This window comes from Anguilla rostrata, chromosome 4, assembly GCF_018555375.3.
Source record: "Anguilla rostrata isolate EN2019 chromosome 4, ASM1855537v3, whole genome shotgun sequence".
Taxonomy (NCBI): Eukaryota; Metazoa; Chordata; class Actinopteri; order Anguilliformes; family Anguillidae; genus Anguilla; species Anguilla rostrata.
In genome coordinates, this window is record NC_057936.1 from 11,244,948 (window position 1) to 11,257,113 (window position 12,166).

A 12,166-nucleotide genomic window follows, 5' to 3' on the forward strand; every position below is an offset into this window, starting at 1 on the left:
TGGTTCACTGCCTAAAACCACTTCAGCAGTACATGCTGTGGTTTGCTGACACAGGTAAAGAACAGATAAGCACAGATAATTATGTTTTTCACATTTTATTTGTTCTGCGAGGAAAATCAATTACATCCAATTTAAATTTCATTCCTTACATTACAACTCAAACAATTGCTACTGAACTTTGAGCGTGCTCTCTACAATGTAAAGCAAGATAAAGATAAAGCAAGTTACCTGTTGAAAGCATACAATGTAGCCATCAAAGTCCTGATGAGAAATACGGTTCATTTACCAAGTAAAGTTCACCTTATAACACTCGTAACTGGGCTAGCAATTGAATGTGTCCACCAAAACTTTGACACATTCAAAAGCCCGAGCAGAAAGTTGCACTGCACAGCATTTATTAAGGGCCTGATCGAGCTAGGTACCGGCTTGATCATAAAACAAGACAAGACTATTTACCGGAATTCAGGATTTGATGAGTACTGTAGTTCTGAACTAGCTGATTGCAAACTGGCACACAAAAACTGACGATGCGACTGTGGGGGGTAAACAATAATTCCAAATATTGCACAGATGGCAAAGCAATACTTGTCCGTACATGTATTGTTTTGACTCCATTGATTTGGTTGCTGCTTGTACTTTTTAGATAAACAAAAAAAAAAAAATAGATTTGAAGTTTGAAATTTGAAGGCTATTCCCTCAGGAAGTAGGAATTAGTATTGTGTGATATAAAGGAAGTGAATATTCATAGTTTTTACAATAAAAAATACATAGGAAAAGATCATTATGTGCTTTGGCTTTTTTCTGGTGGGCTTAATGGTTTTACCAGTTAAATGCAAGCCATTTTAAGATTACTTTGCTAAAGTGACCTATAGTACCTCAAGCATGACATTTGTAACGTGAATGAAGTTTATTGAAAGCATGCAGCACAATCCAAGCAATCAAGAATGCAGATTAATAAATCCAAACTACATCTAACCATACACGTTTCATTAGGTTTTAAAAAAAAAATATGACAATTATGGATGCCCTTCAAACAGTTTACATTTTTTTACTTCCTTATCTGGAATAATTTTGCCTTAGTTTGTTTAAGATTGTCTTCAAAGTAGTGTCGTGGTTCACAAGACGTTTCAACTGTTGGCAAGATTATATTTATAAGTAACTGCAAACAAAGAAAATAGCTTAATTGCTGAATTTCATTAAATATGACAGAAATCTGTTCTCAGATCAGTTGAAGACAATTAGTGAGCCTTCAGGCAATTTGACAGCTCGTGATTTTGACAGTCATGTTGGCCTCCAAGACATCGCTTCTACCACACCACACCTTCCATATACCTTTTGCGCCTATTGTAACAATCTTCCTTATTTTTTAGGGGTGGGGAGGGGGGGGGGGGGGTGACTCAATGTTTTCAAAAGGAAGAAGCCAGTCTGTGTGAGGATGCTCTTTCTTCCCCACCCTTCTAAGATGGCAGCCCCTGTGAGGCACAATTTATGTGGCACTCACAGGGATGTGAGGAGCTTCACTTATCTCTGACGCCCAGATAAATGAGAAAGGATTTCCGATTCCGTGCTTCCAATCCACCTTCTGTTTGAACTAAAAGTAAAAAGGAGACAGAGAGGGGGGGGGGGGGGGGAAGGAGAGTGAAAAAACCCCAACAACTTTGGAATTAGGAATGCTTTCCAAACGTTTCAACGAGTGAAATTGTGGAGCGTGACAGAGCCTGTGGGAGTGACAGTTGCAAACATGATCAAGTGTAATTACATGGGAATGCCTTCTTGTTCATATCAAGGGAATTTCCTGTTGCAGTGACAGATGAAAGGAGAGAACCGTTGGATGTGCATTTAATATATTTTAACCGTTGCCTCACAAAGGCAAGGTATTGTGTGCCGTTGTCATTACTTTATCCTTAAATAGCGCCGTTATCTGCAAAATGCTCAATAGCCCTTACATGGCTGATTTGTAAATGCATTCTGCAACCAGCCAAGCACTTTCATCGGATTTCCTCATGTCTTGGAATCACCTTTGGTGCATTCTTTTAACCCCGCAAATAGGAGATGGCACTCTGGAAAATGTTCATTTGGCCTTGCTAATTGTTTCCCTGTTGTTCTCAAGCATGCCATGCACACCTGTTCTCAAGTAAGCCACAGAGATTATGCTGACACGGCTACGTCAACTTCATCTGGGCAAGAAGTGATTCAGACTTCAAGCCAACTGGTGCCAACCGACTTGGGGGAATCTCTTCGAAGGAGAGGATGCCGTAAACAGATATGTTTTGCCAAGCCAAGTGGTCCTGTTTCAGCACGGCCCAGTCAGTACTTAGCATGTAAAGCTTCACGTAAAGAGGAATACTTGTATACATTCTGACCCCATACAGGGGGTGGGGAGATTGAAGGCCCCCCCTGGTTAAAAATGATCTGACATTTCCACAGCTCTTCTAAAGCACCCTTTTTACAGTCTGCGACTCATAAACAAATTGCCGACAAAACAAAGTATTTTGCAATATCTGCTGTTTCAGGAGCCTTCCGTGGAAAGGTCAGCAGCCAGGGGAAAGGCATCTGGGAAACAAATTAAGTGAGGAAGATAAATGCAAACTGCAGCGGCGATGTTTATTGATGGCGGCCATTTGGATTCCCACAGTGGCACATTTTTCACTGGCGGCGAGCAGAACTTTGGAAATGAATTCCAAACATGAGCGTTTGGGGGACGTATGCCCTCCGATTACGTTACAGGGAAACAACTCTTTTTAAAAAACGTGTACCGAAAAACAAGGAGAATGTGGGGTTCGAGGCGGGGGGAGGGGGTGGCATTCCATTTTCTGACAAAGTCATTTTTTTTTAATATAGCTAAATATTATGAAAGTGTGCACAGTATTTCGCTTATATTTTAACATCTGCGGGAAAAAACCACATTCCTAAAAAAATTTTATGTTTTCGATGCTTGTGTAAAATGATCTATTACACCAAGCAGGAAAGGGCCATATGTCATGCCATCTCATCGGGGTGGAAGTAGTAAGTAGTTCAAACAGAAACAATGTCGTGTTCACAGCTTCAGGGGAACCTTTTATCCCCAGTGATTGTTTCCCACTGCCCATTAGCCACAGTTTCTTTGTCAATTATTATTTATCCTCGTACTTGACCTTTCCTAGTCCAAAATAACACAGTAATATCTGCATGGTCAAGCCTCCCATCTGTGCAGGAAATGAACCAATGCTGCATCTCGTGAGAAATCCCCACATCAGTGCAACCAAACAGTGTTTTATCAAACCTGTGGGGCTATCTGCCTCCCACACTCCCTATCTAATGGCAGTCAAATATCACACTGCTTGCAGCAGCTCAGTTCTAATATATGTGGTGTCCTTTTTCCACTTATTTTGTGTGTGTGTGGGGGGGGTATAGACAAAGAATGCAATGGGGGGGGGGGCTGTCAGAACAGTGCAGGCGAATGGGGCTTGAGCAGCATGGCCTCTTTGAAAAGCACCAGTTTATTTGCATTTCAAAATGGATAATTAGCCCGTTTTTTTTACAAGCATTGATATTGATAGTGTTTTTTTTCCTCCTCACAAAGGCATTGAGCAAAAAACTTTCATAATGCATTGCCCACAGCAGCTCAGCAGCTCAGCATGTTCACTGTACTGGTTTCTCTCTAGGGATATGGAGTATCGAGGTCAGTAGAGATGGGGAAAAACAGCTCTTCTTTGGCCTCTTCGAGGTTCGACATGGATCAATGTCGCCCACTGGTCTTGCTGCAAAGGGTTATGGAAATCAAAGCATCTGGCTAACAGCTCTGTGAGACGGGCTCTTGTCAACGCTAGGCTAATAATTGAACGGACAACATCTCATTGAACTGAAAGATAACATAGCCTAGATCCCATTCAACCAAGGATGTTCTTATACCTTTGTTATATTCCTCCTCTTTTAAAACTGTGAATGATTCCAGGCCATGACACATCTTTGAAGAGGGCCTGTTTCATGTACATGCAGAATCAATAATGACTGGGATAATCGATATAAAATGAATTCAGTTCATCTGAATACTTTTAGAATACAATAAATGAACTCAAAGAGGTTTTATCACCCTTTCATACATTTACTTGGGCACTGAGCACAATTCTCTATTTCTAGGCAACTGCATAAGATCCTGTGGTTGATGGCATTTTATTTTAAAATGTACATAAACAAGCTCTGTGGTGCTCACTGTTGCAATCTGGGAATGTGGTTCATTTAATCAACGCACAGTAGCTGAGCTCTAATTACCTCTGGGACCAGATCCAGTTAACCACAGGTTTGTGCCTGGGTAGGAGAACAGTTGCTGGTGTCGTTTCCACAGGTCCAGGACTTGGAAGCAGTTCAAGTTGGCAGTGGTGAGCGTCCCCTTGGGGGGGAATCGCAGCACAGGAGACGGGCAGGGCGAAACGGCAAAGGACACACAATCTCAAGGTACAATCTGTGACTCGTTTCTGAAGGACCGCTTATTAGAACTGCGATAGCAACTCACACAAAGACTCCAACCAATCAACGACAAGACAGCAGTGCCCATTGGAGATTAAATGTACTTCTTCCCTTCAACCCCCTTCTGTTACATACTGAGGAATTTGTGTTTATTTGGGGATTGGCTGCCCCACAAATGAATTGTATCCTAACATTCCTTCACTGTGATGGGGCAACCATTTTTAGGTATATAAAAATATATTAAGTAGCAATCAATTACAAATATTACTTCCACAACATCCCAACTGTCAATGTTAGCATTGCTTGTCAATTTATGATTTCAACACCAATAGGATACAATCAGTTTGACCAAACCACGGACTCTTGCCAACGTTGCTTCCTCTGTGTGACTCCTGGCTGGGTACACAACACTGAAAGAAAGCAATTTAAGCAAGACCCTGAGCTCGCGTTCTCTGAATTGATTCTCACGTGCATTGGAAATTGCCGCTAAGTTTCAAACTGACATTTTTTTAAAAATGTCCTTGAGGAGCGAGTCATTTTGATATGCTAATTGTGAGAATTCACAGATCAGTCAGTGTCACCCTAGCCTTTCATGCGCTTTCAACCGTAAACACGGGAAAAAACGTGGGGAATATTTGCCAATAGTGAATAAGGTTGCTTCTTCCATGTGTGGGTGTCTGTGCATGATTTACAATGTGGCTTTACTGTATGACGTGTGCCCAAAGCGCTCATGTGACGGTGCTAATGAGCCAGATATGGGCTAGATATGGATATTTTCCACACCAATTTTAAATGCGGAGAAAATAACTCTTGGATTGGGAAGAAAAGGCCCCCTGGAGACGCTAGCCGAAAGTAAGTAGCGTCGCCGCGTTATCTCCGTAGAACACAAATCCAAAAATGATTGGAACTGTGTATAAATATTAAAGGGAACACACACATGGCTCATGTGATTACCTTGGCAGGGAAGGCTACAGGGGAAAAGAGGGAGGCATGCCTTGCCGGTTTAATTTTTGCTTTGTTCCCCGCCTGTCGAGATGAAGACTATCATCACGTGCTATCTTGTACGCATAATTATTTTTACACATAAGAGACTCTCCTCAAATTTCTCGAGAATAATGTAGTCTTTATCTTCCCTTTGAAGGATCCATAAAATATAGAGCAACCTGTTGGCTGGAAAATTACTAAGAAATAAGAAACGATTCAAAGGCAGCTAAAAAGATAAACCGCAGCAGAAAATGAGAGTATGCTTTTTCTGGTAGAGTAGCTGATTTGAGTGACTTCAAATAAAGCATGCTTCTCACTTTAGTGTATTTTTATGTCACGACGACAAAACTGAAACAAGGATGCTATTTTGGTGTTCATATAACTTCAAATTTGTAAGCATACCTGAAGTGACATTTTTTATATGTACCTGATTGCCGTTAAATGAATGTATGCATGTCTGCATTTGTGAGCATGTGTACTTTATTGTACACATGGACTCACATTTTCTTTCCTCTTGCTGTTTTTGAGTAAATCGTCCAACATAAACTACAAAGGTATAACATGAACTACAATTAGCCCTTAAACATTAAATCAAACTTTATAGTTACAACTTGAAACATTTTAATGTTGCATTTCCCACAACATAGCAATGATCTATATGAGCCCCATGTTATTCTGGGAGAAACCACCGATGCATGCTTGTTTAAGATGAAACAGTTGACTGTGTGGCTATACACTTTCTGCGGTTGACAGCATTGATTCTAAAAAAAAAAAAAAATGTTTCCATTGTTAACGAGAGTCGGTCTGGCATGGCTCAATTAAAGCTTTCTCTATGTTGACAGAGATGCAATCATAAATCCAAGATACTGCCACCTCATCTACAATGCCTTTGGAGTATGTTAAAATATAATAATTTCCAAACAGTTACTTATTGTGGTTACCCATTTCATTGACGTAACATTCTAAATGTTAAATTAAATGCTCTATACTCAAGAGACATTTTTAATTGGCAAGCTTGACTTATTCAAAAAAATCTATACCGAAGGTCTGAGCAAAACCCACAATTCATGTAAAATCAATTTGGTTATTTCTTCTTTTGGTTTTGAATGTTGGACATGGCAAGTTGTGTCACTTGAATTCCTGGTTGCAATTAAAATGTGGGTAGTGTACAGTTTTGTTGTTGTTGTTGTTGTTGTTAAAATACTCACCAAAAATGTTTCCGCAGTGGTTTTTCAATAAATGATTGAATAGGACATCATGTGAAAATGTTCAGAAGCCACCAGAACTTACATTGCCTAAATGAAAACATTTTAGAACTTAAGACTTAAAATCAAACTGTTACATTGCTGTGATCCTTGGATATGTATTCAACATAAGTGATAAATGTTGGACAAACTGTATTCCAAACACTGACATTAATATGGCAAACACGTTTTCTGTTTGGCGTTATGTCTGTTCATGTTGTAGCTCTAGTTCCTCATTTGTAAGCTCAACCTTAGTAGAAGTGACAGAAATCCCCTCGTTAGCACTAACTGCTCTGACAGTTTGTGTCCTCGTTCTTAGTTGCCCAAAAAGATTCATCGGGGAAAAGTATGCAAGACCGGCACCAGAAGAATTTTGAGTTTGTTTTCTTTTTTAGCGGTGCAGTTTTAAATGGCTCAGAGGAAAAACTACATATTAATGTACAAAACATGTCATTATACAAAATATACTTTTTTAGTAATATTTCATAAACCTCCTGCGAAAGGTGGATGTGCAAATTGACACATCATCTATCGACTTTTCGCAGTGAGAGTTTCAGTGTAAAAAAACATAAAAATGTAAATCGCTTTCATAACAGACAAGACCTATACAGGCTAGGATCAGGTTTAAATAAGTCCTGGGTCCCTTTTGCTGCCATGTTCACTCATATGTACAAATTAAAAAGTAATTTTCAGTATGGGTTTTCCCATTTGGATTGCATGGGGAGTCGGCCATTTTACAGCACCTGATAAACATAATGGTCTGGCCGTTCTGGCACTTCACAACTGCCTACCTTGATGACCTGGTCATCCATTCACAGACTTCAGAGAACCAAGTATGCTAAGTACACCAGGCTCATAGCTAATCCCACAATGTGCTGTCTAGCTCAGAAGAAGGCTCAGTGTCTGGGATATACCATTAGCCATTGACTGCTGAAACCACAGGAGAGGAAGGTGGCAGTGGTATGTGACCAGGCCCTATTTTGTTATGGCACAACACCTAGCTTCTGTATACTCTTTTAAAATGAAATATCTTGATTCAATGCTACTGCAGCCTCACCCAATGGGCAGGTCTGCTACCTCATCTAAGCTACAAGGTATTTAGCCAGTGTAGAAAAGTGCCCACTTCAAATGGCCAGTCCACTGAGATTAACATCTAGTATCATTACTGCACCTCATTTAACTGTATCTAATACAATGCTAAGATTTGAAACAGTCCAATAGCCAGGCTAATATATATGCGAGAACACAAGCTATCAGTTGTGAAACTTGGTATTTCGCTTAACCTTTTGCATGCTCTTTGTAATTTGGTTAAATCACAGTCTGCTTCATGATTTAATGCAATGCTAATATCTGAAACCTTGTCTAACTGAAGAGGTAGACTGGACAGGTGTGTGCTTAGTTGAAATGGCCAGGCTCATAAAACCTCATTTTTACCGACAGCAGGTTTAATATTCTTGGCTGTCAATCAACCTTGTGTCCAGTGGCCTGGAGTGATCCCATCCCTGTACTCATAAACTAAAATATAATGCATCTACTATACTTATGCAGTTCATGTTGTGTTTAACTAAAACCCTTGTCAAATGCATGTCTGTTGTATTAAACATGTATTATACTACATTTGGGTATTAAAATGTATAACACCTGTTTTTGACATCCAAATGTATGGACTCGTTGGAAAGCGAGGGAGTTCATCTTTAATGCTCAGCAGCTGCTGAATAATACACTGATACCTCCAAAACTAGATACCACTTTAATGTAGGCCACTTAATATTCACAGAAATTTAACTACAAGTGCTGTAGGTAAAGCACTTCATTAAGTCATTAAGCATTATTGCATTGTGTTTGTTGGCAACTCTTTAACGTAACAAATTAAGGTGTTAACTGTGCTGTTTTATTACAATTATACTGCTTTAATTCTGGAGGACACAATTTACAATTTATTCATTTAACAGACACTTTTAGCCAAACTAACAAAGGTGCATTTCACATGGTATGCAGTCTTCTGGACATACTTTGGACATAACATAGCCAGACAGACAGATGGACATTGACATATTAATGCTTTTTAATCTAATCTTTTTTCAGGCTTATCAACAATTGGTATATTTCATTAATTTTGAAATTCGGTGCAGGACAACTACAGGCAGTCTGTGAACAGCGTGAGACTGCGTTGTGGCAGCATACCCACGTACCCCTATCAGTTGTCACTTTGGCTAATTTATCAGCCATTACAGAGAGCGGAAGCTTCAGGGAACTTCAACAGAAATCACTTTCGGTCGGGACATTATCTTCTATTTATGGTTCTGTTAGTTTGATGATTTGTCAGGCAGAAATGTAACTGTACAGTGAGAATATCAATTGGTGTGCTGAAAGCAGATTTCATTGTAAAACATTTGCTGTATTAGAAACTAATGTGATCTACAGTATATATTACTGTGCAAATGTACATGTATGCATTTGAATGCTGTAACATACATCTCCTGATATTAAATATACTCATTTAATATTTTATTTGAAATAATACACAGCTTATGATTCATGGCTGCAATTTTAGGTGGGCCATAATCTAGACAATTTGTCATCTGTTATATATGTAAGCACTAACCTGTTATTAACCAGACAATATTCAGAATTCCCACATGAATGTATGCGTATGTATGCATTTGCAAAAAAAATTGAAAAAAGGGAGTCAGTTCAGGGGTTGGGGGAGGGGGACAGGAAAGGGAAAGGAAAGTTCGGCACCTGCTGTCCGCACGGGAAGACATTCTAAAGGTGGGTCACATGACGCTGAGTCAATACGTTGACCACGCGCTAAGGACAGCAGCCTATTGGAGAGCTGCCCGCACGCGTCCGCCCGTTCTGTGCGTCTGTCGCCGCGGCCACTCTCCGCACGCGCCAGCCGCGGCTCATATCCATCTACGGTCCGGCTCCCGGACACGCCGCTCCGGGAGGGCGTCCGCGCCGCGATCCCAACGTCAGGCCGTGTCAGACGACCGCGGCTGGCTTGCGTCCGTGAAGCTAATTACGCAGCGCCGCTCGTCGTCCGTTCCTGTACGAACGCACCACCTGTCATGGGTTACGGCTAATTATGTGCAGCGTCTCTCCCGCACAACCCACCGCAAATGAAAGGCCTCTCAGAGTGACGGGGAAAGATGCACTGGCCTACTGTACTATATTAGGCCTGCATTCTCAACTCTGAAGTAATAAAGGGCAGCAAGCGGTTCTCTGGCATTTTTCCAATACATGACAAAAGCAGTAGACACATGTTTAGCCCATACCAATATAACAATGCGCATACAAGTTAGCAGATTTAAGAGCAGTTCAGTAGCAGATTTAGATATAGTAACAAAACCAGAACGATTTTAAAGACATAATAATATTTTCAGAGTCATTTCTCTCTATATTTTTGACAGCTTAAGCAGAAGAAATGGCTTATGAAAAACTATTTTGTTGTTAAGCAGATACCTGCAAAGCAGTGCTGCTTGTATTATAGAATTTGGAATTTTGTAAAATCTTTGTGGCCATAGTACTGTAACTGACAAATTTCAAAAAACAGTAAAGCCAAGCTTTATTCCCGAACATTATTATTTTACAGCCTCAAATGGCATTGCGTTTGAAGCCGTTTAATGTGCCAAATCTGCTACAGCTAAAATACTCTAGCTTGGTAATCAACTAATTACAGACTGTTTATTGCCCTCTGCTGGTTAGGACTATGGCCTCTCATTACATATATAATTTCATGCAATTTTATATTCAGACAATCATGGATAATGCTATTTTCAGTTTATTAATAGCTAGCAGTATTTATTCCACCCAGTGAGGAGGGAAAAACAGCATTGCCACAAAGCCAGTAGTGGTTATGAATGTTAATTTGAATCGGGTGTGTGCTGTGGATAAGACTCATCATTAAAATGACCAGTGTGTGGCAGGACACAGACGTCTCAGTCAGAATGTACAATATCAGCAATGGGAAAGAACACGTAGCAGCCAGTTTTAATTTAAATCTTTTAACATATAATAATTTCTATATTTGGTTCAGAATTTTTTTATCTTTATGTCGTTACACTGGGTTTCGTCTTTGCCTTTCTCACATTCTTCTTAAAACCGAGACATTTAAACAAAAACTTCCTTTAAAAAAAAAACAAAAAAAAACACATGGACTATCTCTGCTCTTACACAATCCCCTTGGTGGCTGTGCTCATCTGTTGCTGTACTTGTTTGTTTTGTGAGAACTGGTTCGTGAGGATGTTAAAAATGGCTTTGAAGGTCACAGTACCCTTTACAAGGTCACATTTTATTGATGGCAAAGACTAGAGCCTCCCTCCCTTTCATGGCAAGAATTGATGCTAGTGTGGCATTTTGGGTTCTCGCTTTGACATCTTAGATTTAATATGAGCCTTTGGAGAGGCATGTCAAGGTTCCCAAGTCTATTAAGTTCAAGAACCAATGGCTTTGAAATTGAGAGGAAAAGAATTATATGGGAAGCCACTTACTATAGGAAATAAGAACAGTCATTAGGAGTGGAAATCCCACTACACGCAGTGAGATAGCAGAGACCTTGTCCCCTTGTCTGTGTTTATAATAAGATAAGACAAAGAGATATACAATGTATACAACCTCAGAAATATGTAGATGTTGGGGAACTCAGTTAGGCTCTGATTAGATACAAACAAAAATCTGAACTTCATGTCCTGGAAACTGAATAATAAAGTGAAAATGCAAACATGAAAAAATAAATAAAAGATAAGAAATCTAATAAGATAAACAACAAACAATGACAATAAAATTAAATTAAATTAAAGAAAAAAAATTATAAACATAAAGGTCCAAGATTATTTTGTACACTTAAATTTCAAAATTCATCCTGAAAATAATTTTGAAAGACCCATCGCAGTTCTATTCTGGCAAACTGAGAGACTATTTTTAAAGAAGGGCAGTGCAATACAAGTTTTATCTTAATTCTGAACTGCATAATTGAAAATGGTAGTTGTTGTCATTATTCATGAAAATAAAACTGCAGTGGCAGGTTGGACAACAAGGTGTACAAGGCAGACTTATTAGCTGTAATTACCTGATGAGAAAGACATATCCCATACATTATCATTAGCAGGAGCCTTTTAGGAGTTTGACGAGTCATTATCATTTAGCGATGAAAGAGAAAGATTTATATTTATAAATTGTTTTCTCCTGTTTGAAATTTGCAATGTCAGGATTGCGCTGATTTGTTTAATGGAATTCACAAACAATGTAGGCGGCCTATATATAGAAGCCTCCATTTCAAAGTATGTACGTTGTACCTTTTTACTGTGAAATACGCTGCGTGGAAATTTCCAGAAGTACAATCTGAAGTGTACTTTCATGCGGAAACGGCAGAATTCTCAATTCGTTGGTTACAAAGCGGTTAATGGCCAGCACGGTGGTCGCACAGCCGACTGGTCCATCAACGGGCGAAGATAAATGGGCTGCCTACCAAGTGGTGCGAGCCTTGCTGG